This window comes from Anomalospiza imberbis, chromosome 1 (assembly GCF_031753505.1).
Source record: "Anomalospiza imberbis isolate Cuckoo-Finch-1a 21T00152 chromosome 1, ASM3175350v1, whole genome shotgun sequence".
NCBI lineage: Eukaryota > Metazoa > Chordata > Aves > Passeriformes > Viduidae > Anomalospiza > Anomalospiza imberbis.
The window spans coordinates 42,036,808-42,058,518 of NC_089681.1; the positions used below are offsets into that span (position 1 = coordinate 42,036,808).

The 21,711-nt window shown below is 40.1% G+C and overlaps 1 pseudogene; it reads right to left on the minus strand.

Moving 5' to 3' along the window:
• The window catches only part of LOC137470313 (chloride channel protein C-like), a 33,347-nt pseudogene extending 13,171 nt beyond the window's left edge, over positions 1-20,176 (minus strand).
• Between the last annotated feature and the right edge of the window lie 1,535 nt (positions 20,177-21,711).

The window sequence follows — 21,711 nt, forward strand, 5'->3', positions numbered from 1 at the left end:
CATATGTGTTATGAAACATAACAACACTTCATCTGTATACAGCAACTCTCATTGCTACAGTTTCCAAGTGTGGCCAGGTACTGAATAACTTTTACATTTGGACCAAATTTACAGTGTTTCGTCCATGCTTATTTCATGAGAAAAAAATGGTACAAAAAACATATAAATGAGAAACATTATTAAAAAATTATGAGCTGCCACTGCCTTCATGCAAGCTTAGCAGATTGTTTGTTTCTTTCCCTTCATTAGCTTGTTATTCCATTCTTTTTAACCTAATAACAACATTTTTGTTCAAGAGAGGAGAAAACCTAACAACCATATTTGAGGGCCAATAATTACATCCAAGGCAACTCTCAACAAAAACATCATAGCAATTATTTTTTACATCTTCCCCAGCCACCTATTTAAGATATGTCAGGCAAGTCACACATCCTCCACTTTAACATTATTGATGTATGAGATGTGTAAATAACTTACCATTTTCCTGCTGTGGTCATGTCACATCCATATGGGATTTCCTTGGGTCTCATAGGGCAAGAGGTTGAACAGCATCCTTCTCCTTTAAGGAGTTCACAGCATTTGTCATCTTGGTCTTAAGAGTTACGTGCTGCAAGAGCTGTAATTTTATGAGTAAAATGGAAAACCTAAATCCTAAGTGCTTCTGGTCATGAATACCCAAATTCCATGACCCATCACATTACTGGAGATTTGTTTCAGAGGATGACTGCAGAGCATTCCCTTCCCAGTGTTGGTGAGAACAGCAGAACACCAAAGTCACCTGTGGTCCCTTATGGGGACAAGGCATTCCAAATTCATCATGAAAGTCCTCAAGCCACTGGGCAAACACTGGAGCAAGAAGGGGTGTTGTCAGATCACCCCAGAACACAATTGTTGCTCCCAGACAATCTCTCTGTATGTGTTTCACTGGAGCAAGGTACCAACTAGCCAGAAAAGCTATTTGATTCTTCTTTGTCAACCATTTATAATATTATCTTGGTTTTATTCAAAACAGGCTAACAGCAGTTCATTTATGCTGAAAGTAACAGGGAAATAAACTTCTTCCTTCATCCCTTTGAAAAGGCTCCAATAGAATGTATCACCAAAGAGCTCTGAGGATCAAGAAAACCACAACCCTACCAGAATTTTCAGGGAGCATCAGCTTTTCTCTACAGGCACCTCTCTTTGGAGTGTCCTAGTATCAGCCTTCCTTTCTACCTTTTTGCTTCCCACAACACCAATTTGCTCTGCATTATAAAATGCAGAGTATTTATAATACAGAGTATGTACAGTACAACAGTATTTACATGAACTCTGCATATGCCGCAGCAGCCTGGGCCTGTAAAGTGAATTTTAAAGGAACTTCAGCTGTAGCTGTTGCTAGTGTGCTTTCTAGTTTTATTGCTGTGAACAGCTGAGAACTAAAAAAGCACAATAGTTTATGCTCTATAATATCTTCAGACTGGTACACACTGCAGACTACTGCTCAGAAATTTAGGTTTTAGGGCCTTAGCACATTTTGTATTAATTATGTTTATGATAACATCACTGTGAGGAAACAAGTATATGTATCATACACAAGTATACAATACTGCACTTAGTGATGTCATTACTCCTCCAGGCCACTGAAACCCAAATAATTCCCACTGTACAATTCTCATTGCAAGAAGATATTTGTTTTCCTAAAAGGTTTATATAAAACTGTTTCACTTGTCACTGAAGCAAGTTCAAAATCTTTATTAAATATTCACTCAGCTGCTAGTAGTTATCCTTGAAAATTTGTTATAAAGTAGGCAAATGGGCAAGTCCTAAATTAATCTCCACCAATGATGCACAGATAGTTTTTTTCACAATCTACATTGACAGAAAAAATATTTTTATCCTTCTTTGCTCATAGGTAGCTCCAAGTGCCATGCAGTTAAGGCGATAAAACAGAAGTGGATAAAAAAGGCACTCTGTACAAGAAAAGATGTAGAATACTGCAGCCATTCAGGACAAAAGAAACCACAAAAATCATGAAAAATTATAATATTACAAAACAAAACTGGCCATCTGTTTTTATTACATGTGTCCAGTTTTATTGTTGTTGGAAGCAGAATTCATAGGGCTTTGCTGTGTGAACTCCAATGCAGTAGGAGGTGCATATGCATCTTCTCCTTTTCTGTAGGATACTCAAAGTGGAAATTAAGTCACTGCCTCTCCCACTCATAACCCACCACTCAAAGGACAGTCTTAATATCCCTTCCTAAAAGGATGAATTCACTCTTGCTGTCATATGAAATAAAGTACCACAAATACTTCATTTATCAGGAGATTTTATATGCCTTTTGAGAGTGCCCCATATGGCAAGGACTCTTTTAGTCTGATTCTTGTTTACCCTAGCATGTTACTTCCAGTGACTTTGTTGCTTATCTTGTCTGTAATATGATTTATGTTAACTCATTTCCTGTAAAAGCATACACTAATAAAATGAAAAAAAAAATGTGAAGAAAGAGTGGGCCAGCTTTGAATTGGCATGGGAAATGTCACGAGTAACTGGATTCAAATCCTTTTAAATTACTGTTTCAGTGAACCTTTAAGGCTCCAAAGGGCTTTTTCCCCTTTTTCTGCTGTTCCCATAAGATCATTTCATTGCTGCTGTTTCCATAAATTCCTGATGCAATAGATGACCTTGTGGTAGAAATGACCTGGGTCCTTTCTTTAAAGGACACTTTCTTTCCATGTTAAAGAAAGTAAGAACAAGTTTCATATACATATCAAATAATCTTCACAAACAGATGCTTAAAGAAAAAAAATTATTTGATAAACAGCCAGAAACATTGCATGACATCAATTTGATAGCATTTTAACCTTTTAATAGTTCCCTGGAACACCTCTGCACATTCTGGCTTGGGCCTGCAAACCACTGGGAATCGGCTGTGGCTTGTATTTGCAAGAAGTCAAGCCAAGGAGGCAATGTTTTCCTTCAGGTGGAGGGCTCTGACGCCAGGCTCCATGACAGTCCCTGGCAGAGAACAAGTCCAGGTTTAACCTGAAAGACACAAAGCAGATGGCCAAAGGATTACTTAGTAAACAGGAAATGGCATTCTGCACCACGTTAGCATTTGACGAGTTTATAATGTGTTAGTAAATTACTTCAAGATGGAAATCAATCTGCTTTATTTGCAAATGTAAAAAAAAAAATGTAATTACCCAATAAAAGTGCTTATCAAGCATTGCCTTGCTTTGTGTGAGATACGTGATAAACTCTACCATATGCATGACTTGGTCATCCTAGGCAGGATGTCTTAAAACCCACTTATCAAATTGCATGACTTTTCATGGTAAAAAAAGGTTTTTAATCTGAGATGAAATCCTCTGGAATTCTGGATGATATCAAGTAGATTAAAGTTAAGCACTTTGGAGAAATTCATGCTTACACTTATCATTGCAATAAGGTTGTTTTTTTGCAGCGGTAGCAGCTAGAAAAATTGCCCTTTCAAAGATAGTTCACAAATCATATACAGATTCTTACAGTATTTTCTAATAACTTTCATGTTCTAGGCAAAGCTTCAGGAAATATGAACATACAAAATTGAAAAACATGTGTGCCCCCTATTTCTGACAGTTGGGTGAAATGGAAAATAAAGATACTTTCTGCAAAATTTAAGAGTAATTTCTGTGGAATTATAGTAGGCCAGAATCTTACAACTGAAAGCAATGAACTGCTCTAGTTATAAGCTTGTTTCATAGTTTCTATTTTCAAAAAAAAAAAAAAAACATTAATTATTCTGACTGTCATCTGGACACACCATAAGCCAGAACCTCCTGGTCAGAAACAGGCTGACACAAACCACAGACAGAGACAACTGGAGCATACATTTGCCCACATCCTGTTTTACCATGGTACCTTTCATCCCTGTGGTAAAAGTAACTCTTTCCATATGTTATTAATTATTGTCCTCCCTCCTGACAGACACGAGGTTGTTTTTTCAAGCCAGTTATTCTGATGGTTTGTTATATGACCACCTGTCTAAGAGTAAATGAGCTGAGAAGACAGTGCACTTCATACATGGCACCTACAAAGCTGAAGTAAGTTTCTTCTTCTAAATTGGGATGGATTTAAATTAATCCCCCAAAAAATAGTCTTATGTGCATCAAAACACGTCATACCCATCCCCAGTTATATGAAACAGACTGCAGACAACATAAATTTGGAACATCATCTTATTACAGAGCCACATTTCAAGGGACCAAGAACACCAATTTACAGAAAAAAAAAATGAACCTCTCTGAACTGCATTTTATTTCTGAGTTAAAATGAGAAGTAATTTACCTTGCAAATCAGAGTGGCTGGGTGCACAATAAACAAAATTTTTAAATCCCCAAGAGATGTGTTTTTTTTCATTCTTAACCTCTTTGACTTCTACCAATTAATAAGTGGTGAAGCTCAAAGGGAACCATAGATGCTGATAAGCTGCTGTCAGAATTGTGCCACTGTGGCTGCTTGTTGTGTAAAACACTTCACCAAAGTAATTTCATTGTTCCTAAATGAGTAGATTCCTGCTTATCCTCTGCCTCTTTTCCATAGGCCAGATAAAAATCTATATTTGCCTGCCTTAAGCTTTGTCTCGGAATATGATAGATCTAGCACAATGAACACAATGTGAAAACACGATTAATGATAACAGCTACTTCCTGAATCACATGAACTACGTACAAACCCCAAATGGTTTTTAAGTAATAGTAATGCAAATACTGTTTCATTCGAACAATGTGACTGCATGGCAGATGTTGCCAAGACAGCCACCTTCCCAAGAGTGTCACCCCCAGAGAAGGTGGATAGCCCAAACAAGCACCAGACGCTTGCACTGCCAGTTGTAGATTGTAGGCCGATGGAGAAAAGCAGGAGAGGCTCTCTGTATGAAGTTCCAGTGACCGTTTAACAACAAGCATGCTGAAGGGGTTCAGGGACAGGAGAGCCCCAACAGGGGAGGGTCCAGGGTTTTTAAACAGTCTGTGGGTGTCGGTGGGGTATTACAGTCTGAGGGCCAATAGGTGAAGGGATCAGGGGAGGTACAAAGGCGGGACCGGGGGGGAACAACCAATGAGGATACAGTGGGGGAGTGTCCATAACGGTGATCCAATGGGGAGAACAGGAATCATGAACATTCTAGAACCAGGGAGGAGAACGGTAATGATGTCACTAAGTTTATTAACATAAAGAACCAGAGGACTGTGGGAAAAGGTCTCAATGTGTCACTCTACTTTAAATAAGGGTGTCTTCCCAAGGCATCCCAGCATCCCTTTCATAGTATCCCCTATCATGGGATACTACAGAGCAATTTCTACAGTGTATTTCTTAGCAGAGTGTAGATTTTCAGTCTTCACAACTTCACAGTTTTTCTCTGTTGCATAGAAAGCAAATATTCCATATTATCACAGAAACCTATGAAATATCCTTCTGTTTTGTCAAATCAGCCACTTATAAAAATGTGAGGGATATCTCATTATATGCTTCTGTGGTCTTGGTTTTGTCTGGGATTATGAAGTGTGTGTATTGCCTACATCCACTCTATACCTTGCATTATCTTCAGTAAGCTTTTGCAGAGGTAAGAACACACTGAGGACTGTGCTGATTCACTGCTCATCATCAGTGACATTTCTTTCATAAAGTCTTTGTCTGTTGGTGTAAAGAATAACTTTGCTTTGGGGGTGTAGGAAACAAGCAGGCAAAAGAGTTGTTTTATGAAAGACTGTTACAAGGCCCAAGACATCTTTAAAAAGAATTAGCTAAAGAAAGCCTTTACCAATATATTGCTTCTCAGGTAAACACCAAGACAAACTGTAGTTGCACCTGTAGGATCATAAGAATCAGGAATTGTTCAAGTCAGAAGGGATCTCAGCAGTTCTCTGGACCAGCCTCCTGCTGAAGGTGCACTCCACTATGAGCTCAAATGATGTGCATTTCTCCTGTCAGGTCTTAAAGACTTCCAAAGAATGAAGGCTGTGCAACCACCTTGAGCAGCCTGTGCCACTACTCCACTGTCCTCATGGTGGGAAGGTATTTCCTCATATCCAGTATGAACATCTCATTTCAACTTGTGCCATTTTTCCTTGTCCACCATGCCCTGTTGTGGAGACCATGGCTCCATGTCTCCAAGGGCCCCCCATAACTATGGGGGTGAGGAGGAGGGGACACACTGTTAGGGGCCTCCAAAGCCACCTCGTCTCCAGGATGAGCAAGCCCCAGTTGTGCAGCCTCACAGCATAAGCGGTCTAGCCCTGACCATTCCAGTTTGTCACATCTGCAATTCTGTTGAAAGCACACTCCACTGTCTCCTCCAGGTCATTTATGGAAATGTTAAACAGGCCAGTTGTAGTGAACCGTTCCAGTTCTAGACCCTGCAGTACTTCCCTTGTTAGGCCTCCAGGCAGTGCATTAATCAGCACCCTCTAAGGCAAACCACCCCACCAGGTATTTTACCATCTGGTTGTTCAGCCTCTAGACTGAACACAGTGGATACAAGAATATGGTGCAAAACAGTGTCAAAAACCTTGCTAACCTTCACAACCACAAGCTTGCCCAAATGCCTCCCAAAGGACACTTTGCCCAGCTGGTGAGTGCCACTGCTGCTGCATGCTTGTGTTGATGCAACCAAGGCCTTGGTTTTGAAACACAATTTCAAGCAAGGACATTTCATTTACCATGCTGAAAATGCCTTTTAATGGAATAATGCAGGGTACTTACATTTGGATTTTATCAACTAGGCCTGTCTTACTTTAATAGATTTGCCTCAAAGGGAGACACAGAGCTGCAGCCACACTACAAAAACAGATCTAGTGTGAATTTTTCTTTTATAGGACATGTGAGAACACTTTCTCCCAAAATATAATTCACTATAGTAGCATAATGTGTTAAAGTACTGAGGCTATTTCACCAAAGTTATGATATCCAAGTTTCAGGTTCCTTTCAATACCACATCCATGGGACTGGATATAACATGGAATGAAGAAAATCTGCCTTATGATCTAACAAAAAAAGTCATTTGTTAAGAAGCCAATATTCCTGAATGGCAAACTGTCTTAAATGATTCATGAAAATGTAGTTCAGACCCTGTTGCTATTAAATCAAATGGAAGTTTTCCCACTGAAATAAATTGTTAAGGATCTAACCATAACAGATCTAATCATAACATGGAGGTTTCCTTAGACAACCTGCAGTACAAGAGAACTTTTCTTCAAATAGATTTATTCCATATTTTATGTAAGTTTCAAATGATTTAAAGGACTTAAAGGTGGGTGGAAGAGAAGCATAATCCTAATTCAAACACATGACAAGGATTAAGGTACATGAGAACACAGGCAATGCTGCTTGCTTGGATATATTCTCAGACTTTCCTTCATCTGTTTTAGGCTGTTTCTCCCCTTTTTTGCTTTCTGCACGGAGAATGTTTATCCACTGACTCACCACAGGCCATCCTGCTCGGGACAGCCCTAGGTTTTATTTGGGCTTCTTGTAAACCACTGTTTTACTGCCCTGACTGACTACTGCATCTTGTATAAATAGTTCTCAGGAGGATGTTTTGGGGATTGCTTAATTAATACTTGTGGTGGTTTTTTGTCTGAGTATGGTCAAAAGTTTGAGCAATTAAGAGGACAGGCTCATTAGCTCAGGGGAACTTCTCAGGTTGGAGGATGTTAAAATTACTTACCCGTGTTATGAACACTGGCAAGTAGAGTTATTCTGTTCTAGTCTCCACTATTCATGCATTTTCTGAGACTAGAAAGTTCTTTTTTTAAAAAATACATTTCAGTTTGCTGGAATAACAGAATATTCATTCTAGTATTGAACAAGCCACACTGCTATGATGACCTGCAGCTGCTACTACATTATAAATGCAGTTTATTTGTTTATATTAGCTTTCTTACTATCCCCTTCAAGGTAACCCCATTGTGACCAAACTCACAACATCACAGGAAATTGCTTATATTTAAATACAAATTCTTTTTTTCCTTGCCTTAAAAGTCATAAAAAAGATTTCTACATACTTGTCACAGGCCCACCAATTTTCTTTTCAACAAGACATTTAGTGAAAACAAACTATGAAAAAGCTTATCCAAAAATTACATGCCAATATGGATCTCACTATGTAACAGAATAGTATATATGTACTGCAAAAATGTTAATCACGTGCAAATGACTGAATTCAGTAGTTTTGCAAGTAAGCTGTGTGAAAAATAAAGGATTTTTTAGCATGTTCATAGAATACCATTGAGATCAATAAAGGGAAACAGAAAAGCCTATAAGACCTCCTTACACTGGAAAAGAACACCACTTTAATAAATTTAAAATTGATTTGCTCCACTCAGTGCTAGCCCATGAAACAGACACATTTAAGCTGATTTGAAGTTAAATTAAACCTATGAAATCTCTGTGTGCTTTGATGTAAGTGCATGCATCCTACTGATGTGCTTTTGTTTAATTAGCTCTATTGGAAATCACTCTGCAGTGCAACTTTGCACAGCAGACCAGGCCTACGACTCCTCACTGTCTCTATTTTAGTTGAACACTAAACTAAGTGAGAAATCCTTATGGTTAATTCAGGAGCCAGAAGTTTTGCAGGGTTCAGACTCCCTTCAGAATATCTACAAATATTTACATTGACTGTAAGACAACAAGCTTCCCAGCATCCCCTGATCCTGGCTCCCTCAATATCCTTAAATGAGGGGACATTTAGCTATGCAGTCTAAAGGCCTTTTGGTAGAACAGCACTTACTGTGAAATGTGTTGTTTGGGTTAGCTGAATGTCTCCCTGTCACTTATTTCCCAGAGAGGATTTGAAAGTTATATATGTTTAACAACTACTGTACACTAAAGAAAAATGGATTTCCACAAGGTCTCATAATCTCATGGTAAATTGTCTCTCCCTAATGCTTGAAAAATTGCAGAACAAAAAAGAAACAAGAGTCAGAGATAAAAAGGTCTTTGTGTTTTGGGCAAGGAGGACAAGGGGTGGGAAAGATGGGGAGAATGTTGACTGTTCTGAGATTTTCTTCCAAGAGTTTTCTTTTCTGTTCCTTTACCTTTTTTTCCTTCATTCTTATGAAGCACCATCAGTATAAAATACTGCTAAGTTAGAAGAACAGCAGCTTCTACCCACTTTGTATACATGCAGTTGTTTATGCAAGGGCATTTAGCTACAAATAAATGAATTAGAATGTGCATGTGACCTTGGGATAATCAGGTAAAGGATCGTGGAAGTGGATCCACATGCTTGAACTCTACAAACAGCAACTTAACCACTACAGACTATTTAGGGGAGTACAGGCATCTAAATATTCAGAGCTATTGACAGTGCCTGCTCAACTGCTTCCACCCAAACCTGAAGGCATCTAACCTCAGTTGGTGTTTCTGTCCAGAACTGGGCACTTCTCCAGGTGATTAGTAGCAGGTGTGGAAATGTCTCATTTCCAACAAGCAGCTGTCTGGCACACATCTGGTCTCATCAGCTCTGCAAGTCCAACAGAAGGTGCTGCACCGTGGCCATTGAAGAGTGGCATCCAGCAGACATGACCTGTAAAAGCCAATTTTTGGTAGAAACACCAGAGAATCCAAAATGGGTTCTCACCTCAGCTGTGGGGATTATGAGCCCTCACCTGGGATCTCCAAGACAAGGGGGATGATGCAGCACCCAGGCTCTCAGGGGGCCAGTAGCAAACACCCTCCTGCCAAGGCTGCTCAGCTGAATGGTCAGGAGAGAAGGACCCCTGCAAGTAATGCAGAGCCAGCTCAAGAGAGAACATATATGAATGTGTGTAAGTGTACACAGACAGAAGGATCCAGTGTCAGATTAGCTATCTTGATGTCTAATGGGCTAACCCTAGAACACGTTGCTGATTATTATTAAGAATGCCAATTATTCAGCTATCCTCGTATTTTGCAAGTTATTATCTAAGCCTGTACTAATCTTTTCCAAAAACAAAAGGGTTAAGCTTGTGTTAAATCCATCTGCCCTGGCATTATAACCAACCTGAGGCAAAGAAAGTAATTTCTCAAAAAGACACCAGTACAGGCTATCTAAATTCAAAGAAATATTTCAAACAAACTTCCATAGGAATGGAGAAGAGAGAAGTGAGAGAAGTGAGTAAATTGAGCACTGAAATAAATGCCTTTGAGCTTGCTTATAACCAAACAAACAGGAAAATGTATCTTCTCTGGATGGGGCATTGCAGAGCAATTTCCAAGGGAAATTCACAAAGTCCTAAGCTGGCTTTTGCAGTTTGAGTGCAAAGACATGATGAGTTTCTTGCAAACATATGCCAAAAACCCTAATCCAAACTGGAAAGAAGAGAGGAAATCTCCTGTGAAACAGTTTTTATAAAAGCTTCATTCAGGGCCTCCACCCTCATGTACTGCACCAGCCACCTTAGTTTTTCCACTCTCCCTGGTCCAAGAAAGCACCGACTAGTATATTAAAAATTCTGGCTTTAAAATGTTTGGGAATGGACAGTGACAGCTGTATCTGTCTTAATAATAAGGCACAGATTATCAGCTGATGTTTTAGTCAAAATTGGTATCAAGATTTAGGTCTAATAGATTACTAAACAAGTAAACTAAAGTAACACAGAAGATGGAAAAAAAATATAACAAATATTTCAAATTTCCCAATCCCTCTGAGAATCAGACACTTTGTAGTGGAAAAGTGTAGTCAGGTTATTAAAACACAACATTAGTTACCTAGAGATACAGATTACACCCAGTTCCTAGTCCAGTAAATAAAAGGTTTTGACATTTTTAACCAGAATTTCAAGAAAAAGCACTTCTCCTTCCAGCTGTACAATCAACTTCCTTAAGAAAGGCATTTAACCCCTCAAACTTCAGCACTCCCTTTTCTAAAGGCACTACATCCCTCCTATAGCTCTTTCACATTATGACCCAGAAATAATTTTTCATAAAAATACTTCGAGATACAAATTTCTACAAACTTTCATAATAAAAAAAAAATTCCTTTAACTAATCCCCCTGCTTTTTACATACCATTCACATGCAGCACATGATTTTTTCTTAGTTATGACTTACAGCAAGGACCCTCCACTACAAGTACAGAATGTGTCAAAAATAATACCCTGGATGCTGATATTACTTTCTGCTCTTCCAGGAAATAAGTGGCTGTCTCTGCACCTGACCCTGTATTTATAGTGAAATGTGGTCAATATATGCACCTACAATTCTGGGAACAGAATTTTTGTGTGTATGACTTGCTTTCTCCTTTCTTCTTTCTCCCCAACACCAGGATTCAGCTTCCTCAGGCTTTTTCTGTCTAATGTGGCTTTCGTGTCCCATTCACCTACTGTCAGAACTCCATGTATTGAATGGCAGCAACTAATAAAACTAAAAAGAGATCAGCATCTCTTTATGGCTTTTCATAAAAGTACTCCATTCTGTGTCCTTTTTTTTTTTTGTCTTACCTCTGCTGTCACTCTGTGCACACACAGTGTACTGTGTGTATAAAATAAAAACCTCCCTCGATATTGTGTGAAATAGCATTTAACACCTTCACAAAACTGATATTTCTAAAAGGGGTATCTCATTTCTTAAACATGCTGAAATTCATTGAAGCATTTTGTGCCATCTGTTTCTTCTTTTTTAATAAATAAGTCTTTTCATCATGGCAACCATTATGACAACCTACCAATATTTATGAGGACATAGCAACACTCATAGGAACAGAAAAAGTGACGTACATGTGAACAGCAAAGAGACTCCATTTCAGCTTAAGGTGAACTTGGAAGGAGTCCCCAGTGCCGGAATGAAGATAATATCCTTACATGCAGCTCAGGAACACTGAGGTGTAACTATTACGTCAATGGATGCCTGTATTCCCACATCCAACAAAGACCCCCAGGGGATTCCAGCCTGCCTCTAATCAGACCCACCATTTCATGAAGGAGTTCAAACAGTTGTTCAATGACATCTTCATGAGATCAGCCGCACAGCTGGCTTTCTGGTGAGGTTGGCTGGCTTTAAGTGGAAACTGTCAGTATCTGCCAAATGGTGGCCAGACACCAGAACAGACTTTCCAATTAGTGGAATACCCCATTTGATGGCTGGATGTGATTTCCCTGTGTGTGTATGTGCATGCTCCACCTGCGTGCTACCACATCTGAAGGCTGCGGTGATGCCCTTGCAGGGAGCCTGTCGTCCCAGGTGAACCAAAAGGGAGTCAGGCAGTCTCCTCCTCACTGGACCAGCAGAAGCCGTTTCGAATTTCCCACAGCTGAAAATCACTGTGTGCAGGTTTTACGTAAGGGCCTGTTGGAGCCGGAGCGGCTCCCTTGCTGCCCACCAGTGAGCTGTGAAACACAGGTTATTAGTTCCAGATGCTGCTTCAGCGCCTTTCCTTCTGCAGAAAGTGTGCAGAAGTCACTTCTTTTGGTTTCTCAGGACTCCCCAGAAATAGAAAACACCACCAAAATCACTGTGGATTTGTTATCCCTCTCTCAACATCAGGCAGAAAGCCTTGTCCATGAGCCAAAAGGGATCTGTGTTACACTCACTACGGACCTTACAGCCGATTCACAATGGACCTCACAGCAAGAGCCAGAGCCTTATATTAAGTACCAATCCATTGTCACTGCATGTCTAATACATGCAGCAGGTGTGCCAGCTCCATGACAGTCCCATTCACACTCTAACAGGAACCTTGTTTTGGACAGAAAAGAGAAGCGCCTTGTGACAGAAACCAGAGGAACACTCAGCTGCTTCAAAATTCCCTATATTTGATCTATGTCTTCATGCCTCCAAACTTTCACCCTGAGGTTTTAAAGAACTGCTTCAAACCTTTCAAACTTCTTATAGGTTTCTTTCCCTCAAAAATCTCTCTACAGAAAAGTCATTTTTCTCATCACTTCTTAATTATAATAGAGGCTAATACTGTAGATGCATCTTTTTGCCAATTTTTGGTACAACATTCTCTTGTAAATTCAAGCCATTTTCTTCTTACCACACTGTAATCATAATCAATACATAACTTTGGTAGAACTCACCATTTACATTCTGCATATTTGGAGGTAAAAAAGGAATCCAGCTTTAATTTTTCATGAGAAAAAATGGGCCAATAGAGAAGCTGAGCCTGCAGTTTTCAGATGTATCAGAAAATATAACTTCTTAAAGCCTGAAAACATTCCAGTGTTAAAAACATTTTGGGCTCATGGAAAGGTAATTGTGAAAATATACAGGCCCTGTGTAAACATTAAAGTATTTACGAGGTCCTTCAAGGATTTCAATCCGACAGATTGTTGGCTCGTCTTCACTATCCCTGTATTCGTAACTTCTATTGTATATCCTTGGTTGTGAGGACTGCAGTAACTACCAGTGCACTTCCAAGGGCAGTAGGTCAGCAGTGTGCTGTAGCTCAGCCTCCAGCCCTTCCAATCAAATCCCTCCAGCCCTTCCAATCCCTGACCTCAGCCAGCTCCACACTTGCTCCTCACCCACCGCTCTGTGGAAGCCTGCATCTCCAAACCTGGAGGGCACAGGGCCAGTTCTCATCCTGGACATTTTAGGAAAGGGATTGGCTGAGATTGGGAAAAGTTTCTTTTAGATTAAGAGTTATATCTGTTGGTATTTACTCTAGCATGGGAAAGGCAATTTGTTTCATTTGTTCAGAGTATGCTCTAAAAATAAACAGTAATGCAACTGGAATCTTGGGCTTCTTTATATGGTTTCACCAATCTAAATAGATAAAATCATTTTGATTCATGTAGTACCTTTAGGTAGTAGCTTAATTAAATAGTCAAAATGAGAGGAGGTTAAAAATCATTTTCTAGAGTTCACAAGAAATTTTGCCTTTACATAAGGCCTTTTGTTTCAGAAATTGACAATACTTGGCAAAGACAACAGACACTGAAAGCCACATGAGACATGGAGGCATTGTTTTCCCCTCTGTAACTGAGAAGATTGAAAAATGAATTGGTTTGGCCAAAGCAACGTGAGAAAATGGGGCAGGCCTGAAAACAGAACTCCCAGAACAGCACCTGCTTCCCTCCATATAGCCTTCCTCTCCCTTTCTCCTCTGAATATTCACATAATATGATAAAGCTGCTTGCATGTGACTTTTTTTCCTAATGGATTTGGACATTGAAATAACCTCATGAAAAATTTGGAATTTGGGGTGAAATTTAACAGTAGAAAACAGTGTCTGTCTTCTCTGAAGATTAAAGCTGAATAGGCCCATTAGTTCATCTTTGTAGCTCCTTCAGTATCACTGAGTTTTGGGTTTTTTTTTTCCAAAACTCCTATGAAGAGAGAAAATCAGGTCTCCTGAAAACTACAGAGCTAAGTAGCCTTGTTTACCACCACCTGTCAGAAAAGCGTGCCACCATAACAAAAATATTTGGATTAATATAAAACAGCAACTCTGCCCAACTTCAAGTTTGCCTTCCCTTCATGTTCAGATTAACCTTCTTCACACAGATTCATGTGCATCAACTCTTCGCTTTGTTTTGTTGCTTTTAGGAGCAGTTCTGGATAACCTTGTGGCAAGCACAGTCTGAAAGCTGGTGTACAGCAAAGCAAGTTGGCATCAGCCCCTGGCCAGGTTAATAGGATCATGAAGGGAGACGCGCTGCACTGTCCAACAGTGAGCTGCTCTAGGTACAGGAGGGTGCAATGAATCCTTTCACCCATCCCACATGGGCACCACCAACTGCACCACACTGAAACCAGGCCAAGGCTGCACTGCTGCTCTTCCATGCACATAAAGGAGCACCTGGTTCTGCCACAGTACTTTAGTCAGGGGTTCAATTCCACTGGTTATGGCTCATACAGCTGCTTCTCGGGTAATGGGATCGCACCAAACTCAAAACCCAGCACAGGAGAATAGGCAAAAAAAGGAATAAAAATGGTTCTTTGCCATGTTTTCTTAAACCTGACATAAGCTTAAAGCCCAAACATAATTTTAACAAATCTCACCTACATCTCAACACCTTCTCTCCATCTTTTCTGTGGTAGCCAGGATTCTCCCAAGACAAAGCATGGCTTTGTTACAGCAGCTCCCTTTATCCTTTGTGCAGCCAGAAAAGGATCCAGCTTCCCCCACAAACACTCTAGAAAAGATGGGCTGGATGCCTTCTAATGCAAAAACTTTGCCAAGTCCACCACCTAATGATGTCTGTCAGTAAGAAAGCACCAAGCAGTCATAAAACACACATCTTCTCAGAGAGGCAAGACAGGATGCACCACATGTTGCACCATGCTGGCAAGCTGTCTTTGAGTGAATACTTATGTCAGCAAGATGAGAAAGGAATCTTTTCATGTAGTAGTTGCTAGTGCAAGCCCAAACCAAAAGCACCCTCCCAAAAGTCTGGTGATTTTCAAAATCCAAGGTATCATCTAAAAAAAAAAAAATCACTTATTACCCAAATTTTATCATAGGCCAAACCGAGACCTTGGATACCAAATAACCCTCAAACTTGGGTTGGCACAAATTCTGGATCCAATGTCTGCAGTGTGGGCTAAGGCAAAACCAGAAGGGAGAAAGAAAAAAAAATCAGCCTTGCTCCAAGGATCTTTAATATAGGGCCACCTCTGATACACTTTAGAAAAATATAATGAGACCACTATAATATATACTCCAGCCAAAATTCTTGGCTCCCAAAACCAGCTTTATATGGTATGCAATACAGAAACACCCAGGAGACACTATAAGAACTTTGACAAGGCCAATATTAAGCTAGAACAAAACAGAACTACTGGCACCAACTCCACTCAGCTCTTAAGTAAACTTGTCCCATTAAAAAGTAGCCTCTAAGATATTTTCTCTCTGAAGTGTATAGTAGCTTATAAAAAGCAGGAAGCGTTGCCAAGTCATAGATGTGTTCAAATACTCCTTACCCTCATTAAGGAACATTCCCTGGCAGCCAGCAGCTTTGAGTGTTCCAGTGAACCAGATTTTATAAGGGGGGTGTTTACAGTGGTGTGCAATGTAGCTGGAAATCATAGTGCACTGTAGCAGTCCTGCACTAGATACAGCTGTGTTTGGAGCCTTATCACCCAGAGCACAGAATAAAACAGGCAGGGTGATCAATGAGGTTCCAAAAATATAATGAGTATTAAGAAAACAAATCTTAAGCCTCCCTGTTCCATAGGAAGCAGAGCATCCAGAGATGACAGCGCCTACATACAAATTAAGCAGTGAAATACCACTGAAGATCCAGGTCTCACTTCCACCAGTTTTGTACATAACAGTATTTACAGAGATGTCTTCACAGCCAGCGTGTAGATAATGTAGCTTCTCAATGTACCCACTGACTTCTGCAGCAGGTAGGAGTCACATTCCTTTGTGGACCTGGACCTTAATGCTGCCCCCTACCTTGCTCATCTAAGGAATGTTTTTGCTTCTCCATTCAATGTGTAACATATTTTCCTCCTAGGGATATTATCCAGACCTCTAAGAAGAATCAACAAGATGATCAAACACAGAAGGTCTTATCATCCTTAACACCGATGAAGAACTAAGTAAGAGAAGATCCACACTTTGACAGTACCAGTGCTGAGGACCTAAAATCACGTTCTCTTGAGCCTGTCACTTTTCCTCTCTGCTACCAACCAGGTGTTGTTTACCAAAGGTTTTTTTCAGTTTCCACTGAAGAAGGATCCAAATTTATGTGGCATTTAAGCAAGCTGTTAGTTATCCAAATCTTTCACTCTGCATACACAAATGTAATTTATCACCTGTTTATAAATACATGCTAGCTACCAGTTCCTACATAGCTAACTCCTGTCCTTGTTTTGATTTGAGGAATCCAGCAAGGCACAGTTTATACACCTTGCGATCTTTTAGAATAATACTGAACAAAGAAGATGCAGAACCTGGCACAAATGTAACTGTGTCACCCACACTTTCTCAGAGCAGCAAACCCTCAACCAAGCTGACACAACCAGAGGAAGAGGACAGTCTCTGCAAAATGGCATCTGGGTGCAGGCATTTGAAGAGAAAAATACTACTAAAGTGTAGTAAATAAGTGGAACTTTAAAACAGCAGAGCCTTACATAAACTGTGTGGGCACTGAGATAAAAGACTAAAGAAGCAAATAAGCAGGCTCCCATAGCATCTTGTTAGCTGCAGGATCAGTCAGAGAGAAAAAAGAAAGAGAAACCTTGGTCCACAGGGAAAACACATGGAAAGAAAAGTTCATTGCCAGACACTTTTCTGTAGAGTTTCTGCTCAAGGACTTCTAAAGTTTCAAGGATGCTCATAAGCAATGAGGAAAGAGAGATAAAGTAACATGTAAAAACACTAATTTTTTTTACTGTCTTGTCTTAATCTGTGTATTTCCCATGCTAGGTGAAGTAACAAGATCTAAGGCTCGGAATTCCTACAAACACTTCATGTTAGGCCTCATAATTTGTTTCAATTATTATATTTTTTACTTTAAGAGGCAGAACAGAAATCCCCTGAGTCACTATTCAGGGTTTGGGATGCCCAAGCTATAAGAGAGCTGGGAATCAGTCCAAGTCCCAGGTCTAAGGTGGCTGAATGGTGAAGCTTCATTTGTTTGAGAGGATAACAAGGTAAGAGAGTATCCAAGAAGTATGCTGGAGAGACCATGGACATAGAACCACATGCTTATAGAATAGTCTGGGCTATAGGGGCTTAAAGATCATCTAGTTCCAAACCCCTGCCATGGGCAGGGACACTTTCCACTAGACCAGGTTGCTCCATCCAACCTGTGCTTGGACACTGCCAGGGATGAGGCACTCTAATCGTAGTAAATGTCTTCCTTATGTCCAATCTAAACCTATTCTCTTTTAGTTTAAAACTGTTGACCCTTCTCATATAACTACAGGGCTCGATAAAAACTCTTTCTCCATTTTTCCTATAAGCTCCTTCAAGTATTAAAAAGCTGCAACAAGGTGTCCCCAGAGCTTTCTTTTTTCCAGGCTGAACAACCACAACTCTTTCAGCCTTTCTTCACAGGAGAGGCATACCAGCCATCTGATCATTTTTGTGGACCTTCTTTGGACCTGCTCCAAGAGATCCATGTCCTGAGTGTTCCAGAGCTGGATGCAATGTGCCAGGTGGGGTCTCACAAGAGCAGAGTAAACCTGCTGGTCGCATTTCTTTTTACACAGTCCAGGATACAACTGGCTTTTTGGGCTGCAATTACACATTGCTAGCTCATATCTGATTTTTTGTCAACCAATATCCTCAAGTCTGCAGGGCTGCTCTCAGTCCATTCATTACCTTGTCTGTACTGGTGCCAGAGATTGCCCCAGCACAGGTGCAGGACTTCATTGAACTCCATGAAGTCCACAGTGGCCCACTCCTCAAGCCTGCCCAGGGCCCTATGGATGGCATCCTTTCCCTCAAGCAGATGAACAGCGCCACTCAGCTTTTCATCATCCACAAACTCGCCGAGGTTACAAACCCACTGTCCGTGAGAGTTGCTGGGGTCTGCCTTTTTATCCGTCTTAAAAATGGGTATGAAGTTTCCCTTTTTCCAGTCACTGAAGATTTCACCTGGCTGTCATTACTTTTTAAATATGATGGAGAGCAGCTTAGCAACTACATCTGCTATTTGAGATATATATCAGCCTATTCAGACTATGTCTAAGAGGATTTAGGCTAAAACTTGGCAGTCTGTAAAGTGTCTAGCTATAAAATCCTTACCAAGTTGTGATGCTATGTATTTTGCTTTAAAGTATTGGTATAGTCTGTGATCAGGTTATCCAGAAACTTACTTTAATGTGCTTGGAGAGAAAAAAAGAAGGAGTGGGAGTAAAATGAAATTTTATATATATATAAATGTGTATATATATGTCCTTCAAGTGAATAGGACCTCATTCTGAACCAGGAAAGCAGTTATAATTCTTTCCATGGGCTTGTCATCTAATTGGAATACCATGGGAAACTTTATGGCTTCTTCCTCTCTGTTTTATCTGCTGTGGTACATATAGAAGTCATCCATAATGTCACAGATTGTTTTTATTTCCTCCTACTGCATTGCTGGCAATTTTTCCTCTCATGATAAACGCCGTTAGATTATACCCAGCATTCAATGTGCTTGTTAAAACCTTTCAGACATGGCTACATTTGGAAGAAACTGTGGAACAGAGTGAGTCACCAACATTTTATTTTTCTAGAGAGTCATTTGAAGCTAAAAGATTATCCAGTAGACCTCAATACTGGGTGAAAAGTGAAGTGTCCTGCAAATAGCTTTGGCTGTGGATATATACCTAATTAATTCCTAGAGAACATCTCAAAGAAACAGCATTTCTGCTAATTATTTTATAGAAGACAGTAGTACAGACTTGTCACTAGCTAGGATAAATACAGTCCCAGCACCTACACTTAGGAGAGGAAACGGTACTTATTACCTGGCACAAACGCCATGAAAAAATGAAGATTTGGATACTGGTTCATACACAGGACATGTTGGATTAATGTAGATTAAGAAAATAAAGGGTGCAACTTTTTTCCAAGCTATTCATTTAGTCTTTAGTTTAGTAAAGACTGTTTAGTGCAGTCATTAGCAAGCACTTCCAGAAAACAATTCTTCTTATCTCCCTTTAATTGCTGTCCTTGGGTGGCAGGAATCACCACCTGAAAAGGTACATCTTATGGTATTCAACATACAGGAAGCCCAGACCAGTCATCCAGATGTCAAAACACATTCCACCATACTTTGTTGTTGTTTCTCTCTTCTACAGCTTTTGCTCACAAGAAATTGTGACAATGATCTGTGAAAACCTTTGCTGGATTCTCAATTGGACCATTAATAAACAGCATCTAGCTGGTCACTATGGAGCACTTACTGCTCTCAGGACTCCAGTGGCAGTGGTAATTCAGGTCCTACCATAAGCCTGAAGAGAGTCTTTCATTCTCTTTGTACAGCACATCACACCATGGGGACCTTCCTCAGGATCAGGGTCTCCATTTTTCCCTTTTTCTCTCTAAGCTCCAGGTCTCAGAGAAGCCACACAGCCTCTGCAAAAGACATGACACAGAAAAATTACAGATCAGCAACATGAGAGACCACACTATTTTCTCTTGTAAATGAACAAAAGTTCCAAATACAAATAGGGAATGTATTTCAGCTTCATGAGGGAACCCTACAGGGATACATTGAACAAGTCACCAACCATCTTGGCCAGCATGACAGCCAGCACTACCAGTGGGGAGGACTGGATCATTTGTGAACTCTACCTAAGGAAAAAATGGAACAAAGGACTTTGCATTTTTTTCATATACCTGGAGATGCAGGCAATGGTTACACAGGACTACCTACTTCTTTCACAAGGGAATGGAAAGCAACTCAGTCGGCTGAAAGCAGAAGGGTGCTCCCCTCCTTTCCCAGGTATAGGTTATCAATCAACACTTCCACCAGAGAATCTTGGCTGATGCAGTGACAACTCCCCCTCCCATACCTGTCAGCTTGAAGCATGACTTTTACATTAAAATTCACATCTGATTCCCATATTTCAGGTGGCTTGTGATAATTCAGATGTAGAAGAGGATAGTAAGTAGAGATGAAGTAGCCAGATTGCTTAAAATAGCTTGGCGTTGTGACAAATATTTAAAAATGCAAACAAATCCAAATTTTTTTCTTTCTTGCTGAGCTCAGGAGATATAAACTTGTTTTCCCTTACTTCTGCTTCCTGACAGAACAAGCTCCTTGGACAAATGTTATCTTGAAGGATGCCAGAAAAGGGATGAAGCAGCTTCCAACAGGAGTCCAGCTCAGGAGATCAAGGAGCAGGAACACCAGTTACCATGCAGAACAATGTTGGGCAGTACAAGGCATGGTGCAGGCATCCCTGTCGCCACAATCACAAACCTATGAATTGGCATGAAGTTCTGGTTGTAGAAAATCATGTGCACAAATTATGGTATCTCATCCACAACACCTCTTCTAAGTGTAGTTGTCCTTTCTCCCTATGTAGCGACTGTATGTTCAGATGAGTGGTGAGGTATGTAGTATGTTTTAATATTTTATTACCCTTGATATCATTATTATTACCTGATTGGTTTTACCTCCATGGTTGTATACAACCACTATAACTTAAGCACAAAGGTAGACCAAGTTCACCTGACCTGCTACTGCAAATGTCTAACAGCTGTGGGGAAAGTGACTTAAAGCACACCAGTACAACTGCCTTTGAATAAAGGATTCAGAGTGAATCCTCCTAAACCAAACAGAAAGTAATGTGAATGCAATTAATGTTGTTTAGACCTGCAATGAAGTGGGTCTCACACTCAAAATTAAGTAAAATATTTTTCATGGTGAAAACCACTGCACAGAAATTCTCCTTACGATACCTTACTAAGGCTTTTTAGTAAAAATTGCCATCTCCTTTCACATCCCACTATTTCCTCTATCAATGCATCCCATTAAACAGATATATTCATTAGCAATTACCCTGGGACTAAATGTGCGACCTTTCCTCATAAGACTAAGAGGCTTTTGCCCAGGAACTTTTCTCCAATTCAGACAAAGTGAATTACAGCACATGGCCATTTAATAGACCTCATCAGTTAGAGATTGTTAAGCGCTTCAAATATCTGCATTCAAAGAATGCCAATAAACACATTTCTGCATGATAAGCTGTAGGAAATTTATCCAGGCTTAAATTTTCACCCTCCTTCTGTCTCTGTTCTGGATTTGAAAAGATAACATTCAAGATGATTTACAGCATATCCCAACAAAGGACTCATATGGCATGGTCAG